Source organism: Prionailurus viverrinus, chromosome B4 (assembly GCF_022837055.1).
Source record: "Prionailurus viverrinus isolate Anna chromosome B4, UM_Priviv_1.0, whole genome shotgun sequence".
Lineage (NCBI taxonomy): Eukaryota > Metazoa > Chordata > Mammalia > Carnivora > Felidae > Prionailurus > Prionailurus viverrinus.
Window position 1 is genome coordinate 74,941,776 of NC_062567.1, and position 6,000 is coordinate 74,947,775.

A 6,000-nucleotide genomic window follows, 5' to 3' on the forward strand; every position below is an offset into this window, starting at 1 on the left:
TCCACAAACCACTACCCTCCTTTGGGCTGGGAAATAGGAGGTGGTTTTGTTCTTCCAGTTACGTAAGTCAAGAGCACAACACATAGTAGGTGTTCAATTAAGATACATAAAAAGGGGCACCTGGGTGGCTCAGTCAGTTAAGTGTCCAACTCTTGACTTAGGCCCAGGTCATGATCTCACAGCTCTTGGGTTTGAGCCCCGTGCTGGGCTCTGCACTGACAGTGCAGAGCCTGGTTGGGATTCCCTCTCTCTGCCTCTCCCCGACTCATGCTTGCTCTCTTGCTCTCTCTCAAAATAAATAAACTTTTTAAAAAAGTTAAAAAAAAAAAAAAGGTACATAAAAAAGCTCTACTCGGCCTAATTGGAAGTAGGGACCCAGCAGGAAGAGGCAAGGCCATTCTCTGAACCCTCAGACCACAGCTTACCCATCTGTACTCTAGCATTTGCTAACTTCTGCCCTAATTTTGCTCCACACCCAGCTCGGAGCCCGATGTGAGGCTTGATCTTATGACCTTGAGATCATGACCTCAGCCAAAATCAAGAGTCCAATGCTTAACCAACTGAGCCACTCAGGCACCCCTAACATACCTTTACTGAGGTATAATGACACACGATAAACTGGACATTTAAGATGTACGATTTGATAAATTTTGACACACATATACACCCATGAAAACCATGATCACAATCAAGATAATTAACACATCCATTACCCGCCAAAATTTTCCTGGAATCCATCTTTCCTTCCTGTCCCTCCCCCTCCCCCAGGCAACCACTGATCTGCTTTTTGACACCGTAGATTAACTTGTATTTTCCAAAATTTTATATAAACAGAATCCTACAGTATGCGTTTTTTAGTTTTTATTTTTCTTTGGTCTGGTTCCTTTCACTCAGCATAATTGAGATTATCCAGTTTGTGTGCATCCATAGTTCCTTTTTTTTTTATGTTAAAAAAACTTTTTTCATGTTTATTGAGAGATGGAGGTTGAGTGGGGGAGGGGCAGAGAGAGGGAGACCCAGAATCCGAAGCAGGCTCCAGGCTCCGAGCTGTCAGTGCAGAGCCCGACACGGGGCTCGAACTCACAGAGTGCGAGTTCCTGACCTGAGCCAAAGTTGGACGCTTAACCGACTGAGCCACCCGGGCACTTCCATAGTTCATTCCTTTTTACTGTATAGCAATACTACAATTTGTTTACCCATTGGCCTGTTGACAGTCATTTGTGTTGTTTCCAACTGGGGGCTGTTACAAATAAAGCTGGTATAAATATCCTTGTAAGTCTGTGTGTGCCCACGCACTTTCATTTCTCTTGGATTAACAGGATTGGAATAGCTGGATCATATGGTATGAACTTTAAAAAAAATTGTTTTGTTTATTGTTTGTTTATTTTTTATTAAAAAAAATTTTTTTTAACGTTTATTTATTTTTGAGACAGAGAGAGACAGAGCACGAACGGGGGAGGGGCAGAGAGAGAGGGAGACACAGAATTGGAAACAGGCTCCAGGCTCTGAGCCATCAGCCCAGAGCCCGACGCAGGGCTCGAACTCACGGACCGTGAGATCGTGACCTGAGCCGAAGTCAGACGCTTAACCGACCGAGCCACCCAGGCGCCCCTATTGTTTGTTTATTTATTTCAAGTTTTTGTTTAAATGCCAGTTCGTCAACATATAGCGCAGTATTAGTTTCAGGAGTAGCATCTAGTGATTCATCACCTACACACAATACCTAGTGCTCATCACAAGTGCCCTCCTTAATACCCATCACCCGTTTAACCCATCCCCCCCTCTCCAGCAACCCTCAGTTTTAATTTAATATATACATGTGTATATATACATGTGTGAGTGTATATATATATATATATATATATATATATATATATATAACAACTTCTTTATCCATTCATCAGTTGATGGACATTTGGGATCTTTTCATAATTTGGCTACTGTTGATAGATGCTGCTATAAACAATCAGTTTTTGTATCCTTTGGGTAAATACTTAGTAGTGCGATTGCTGGATTGTAGGGTAGTTCTATGTGTATGTTTAACTTTTAAAGATCCTGCCATACTGTTTCCAAAGTGGTTGGACCATTTTATACTCTTACTAGCAGCATATGAGAGTTCTAATAGCTATACATTCTAACACTTGAAATAGTCGGGCTTTTTATATTAGCCATTTTATTGTATTTTTTTTTTTAATTTTTTTTAAGTTTAGCCATTTTCATAGGTGTGCCAACATTGCTTTAATTTTTTGACTTGGTAAGCATTCACATGGTTCAAAAATTTTTATTTATTTATTATTTGTTTATTTTGAGAGAGAGAGAGAGAGAGAGAGAGAGAGAGAGAGCAGAGAGGGGCAGAGAGGGACAGAGAAAGAGAATCCCGAGCAGGCTCTGCACAGTCAGCATGGAGCCCAATGTGGGGCTCAAACCCATGAACTGTGAAATCATGACCTGAGCCGAAATCAAGAGTTAGACACTTAACTGACTGAGCCACCCAGGTGCCCCAATTTTTAAAAATTTTAGAGGTTATACAGTGAAAAGTCTCACTTTTCCTTCTGTTTCCCCATGCCAACCAGTAGCCACTTTTTGTAGGTAGCTTGTTTGTTCTTTCAGAATTTCTTTACTCAAATACTAGAATATTCTTGGTTTTCCTGCTCTTTTACCAAAGGCATCATGCTAACCACACTGTTCTGAAGCTTTCTTTTTCTTTCTTTCTTTCTTTTTTTTTTTTTTAATTTAAAAATATTTTGGAGAGTTTTTCTCATTCTTTGTTACAGCCACGGAATATTTAGCTGTATGGCTGTACTAGGATTTGTTTTACTGCTTCCCTATTATTGGACATATGGGTTATTCCTAATCTTTTGCTATTACAATGCTACAGTGAACACTTTATACACAGTGTTTCTCATGAGTGCAAATATCTGTAGGAATCATTCCTAGAAATGGGGATGGTATGTGTATTGATAGATAGATATCGTGTATCAATAGATATTGCCAAATTAACCCAGTAGGAGTTATACCAATTTACATTCCCACCAGCAAGAGAGTGTAGTCAGAGAAAGACAAATACTGTTATGATTTCACTCATGTGGGATTTAAGAAACAAAACAAACAAGCAAAATGAAAAGATAAGGGAGAGCAAGACAAATCAAGAAGCAGACTTAATTATGGAGAACTAATGGTTACCACAGGGGAGGGGGGCTGGGTGAAATAGGCGATGGGGATTAAGGACTTGTGCACTTGTGGTGAGCACCTAGGGTCATAGGGAAGGCTTGAATCACTGTATCATACACCTGAGACTAATATTACACTGTATGTTAAGTGAAATTAAACTAACAGCTTAGGAAAATAAAAACAAAAAAATAAATTAGAGTGTCTGTTTGGTCACGGCCCTGCAAATAGAGCGAAGTTAGCAAATGTTTGGATTTTGCCAATCTGATAATGGTGTCTGCACGGTTTTCATTTGCCTTTTTCTTATTAAATAGAATGAAGTTGAGGGGTGCCTGGGTGGCTCAGTCAGGCGTCTCTTGGTTTTAGCTCAGGTCATGATCTCAGGGGTCATGGGTTCGAGCCCACATCAGGGTCTGTGCTGACAAGCGTGGAGCCTGCTTGGGGTCCTCCCTCTCCCTTCCTCTCTCTCTGTCCCTCCCCCACACTCACTGTCTCAAAATAAATAAACTTAAACCAAAAAAGTGAAACTGAACATCATCTCATATGTTTAAAAGCCATTTATTTATATTTACTTTTCTCTGAACTGTCTGTAAATGTCATTTGCTACTTTTTCTAGTGGCTTACTGATCTCCGTGAGTTCTAGGACAGGTTGCTTAGCCGCTTGTGATACAAACTGCAAATATCTTTTCTCCAATTTGTCATTTGTCTTTTCACTTTTTGTAGTTTTCATCCCTCACAGTATTTCTCTTAACTAATCCTGGACGTTAATCCTGAGTATTAGCCTGCTTGTTTCTGCCTCGTAAAGAGTTCTGGAACGCCCTCCCCCCACCCCTGACTTCTTTCTACCCCACCACTATTTCCGTGGGCAGTCTGCTATCATCACTCACTTAAATTACTACATTGGTATTCTGACTGCTCTCCCAGACACACTTTGACTCTTGTCCCTTTCTAATCTAGTCTACATTTTGGAGGCAAAAAGCTATTTCTAAAATTAAAATAGGATCGTGTCACTTTTCTCTGAAAGCTCTTCAGTGGCTAACTGGTGCCCTTAGATAGAATCCAATGTCTTAAGATAGGATCCTCTGTGAGCTCCAAGGTCCCTTGCGTGGTCTGGTTCCTGTTGACCTCTTCAGCATCACATCTTACCAGTTCTCACCTCCCATTCCACGTTCCCGCCATACTGAACTGTTTTCATGTCCTCCCTCTCTGTAAGCTCTCTCACTTCCCAGGCCTTTGCATAAGCTGTTCCTTTGAGGAATTCCCTTCACTTGCTTAACTTCCGCTCACCGTTCAGATTTCATCTCAAACATCACTGCCAGCAGGAAGCCCTACTTGACCCCAGTAGAGGAGATTAGGTACCTAGTCTATGTGCTCTCCTAACACCCCATACTGTCCTCATGTCAGAGCTAGTCACACTGCATTATGATTATCTGTTTACTTCTCTGTCACTCCCATTAGTTAGACTAAGTTCTGGGAAGGTAGGGACGAAGCCTGCTTCTTCACTATTGTGTCCCTAGTGCCTATCACAGGGCCTGGCGCATAATAGGTGCTCCATAAATAGTTGTTAAATTAATTCAAGAAAGGATGTTTGATAAATGACAAAATGAACATTTCATCTTGGTTGGGGGACCCTGGAGAATGAAGAAGACAGAAAGCCTCTTGACTCTTGTACAAGAAAGTAGCCACTTTCTCCTTAAGCCCACCTGCCAGAGAAGCTGTGCTTGTATCCTTCCATTTCTCTTGGGAATCTCATTTGGCTCTGCCCTAGCTTGCTCTATGCCCAGGTCCCAGAGTGGTAAGCAAAATACCTAACATCTTATAGAGGCAGCACTGACCAATCTGAGGGCAGCTTGCCTTCGTTGGAGGTAGGGCCTGGAGGCTTCCTGGGTGTCATAGTTTACCTTTTCATCACTGGACCATGGAGAGATCCTGGGCAGGAGATGGATTCCAGTGGGGGTCAGAGCAGACAGGTGTGCTTGGGGGACAACTTAGGACAATGGCTGTTTATCATCCAGTAGAAGTATCTGTGTGTGTGTGTGTGTTTTAATGTTTATTCATTTTTGAGAGACAGAGAGAGACAGACTACAAGTGGGGAGGATCACAGAGAGAGGGAGACATAGAACCCGAAGCAGGCTCTAGGCTCTTAGCTGTCAGCACAGAGTCCAATGCAGGGCTTGAACCCATGATCCATGAAATCATGACCTGAGCCAAAGTCGGATGCTCAACTGACTGAACCAGCCAGGCTCCCCTGTGTTTTTGTTTGTTTGTTTGTTTTTGTTTTTTAAAGTAGGGTTCATGCCCAGCACAGAGCCCAACATGGGGCTTGAACTCATGACCCTGAGACTGAGCCTGAGCTGAGATCAAGAGTTGGACGCTTACCTGACTGAGCCACCCAGGCGCCCCAGTGTTTGAGTTTTTAACACTGGTACGGCCTGACCAAAATGTACAACCTGATTATCAGTTCTGCCCACTTCCCCTCTGTCTTCTCAGGCTTCCCTTTGTTCACGTCCTTCCCTAAAACGGTCTAGAGCTGGAGGTGACACAAGGATTGTGTGACCTTTTTGGCAGATGATAAAACTGAGACTCTTGGGAGGCGATGGAATTTAAAACAATGTAAACAGGTTAAACAGTGTAAATAAATTAAAAACGACGTTGGACGGTCACACAAACCTGAGTAGGACTACTGGCTTTGCAGCTGTGTAACTTAGTTCAACTACTTAACCTGAGATACTGTTTCCTGACCTGCAGCTTTCTTCAGTCTGCTAAAGGCCTTCAATGGATTACACCTGTAAGGTCACTGGTGCAGGATCTGATTAAGAAATAGTAGGGAAG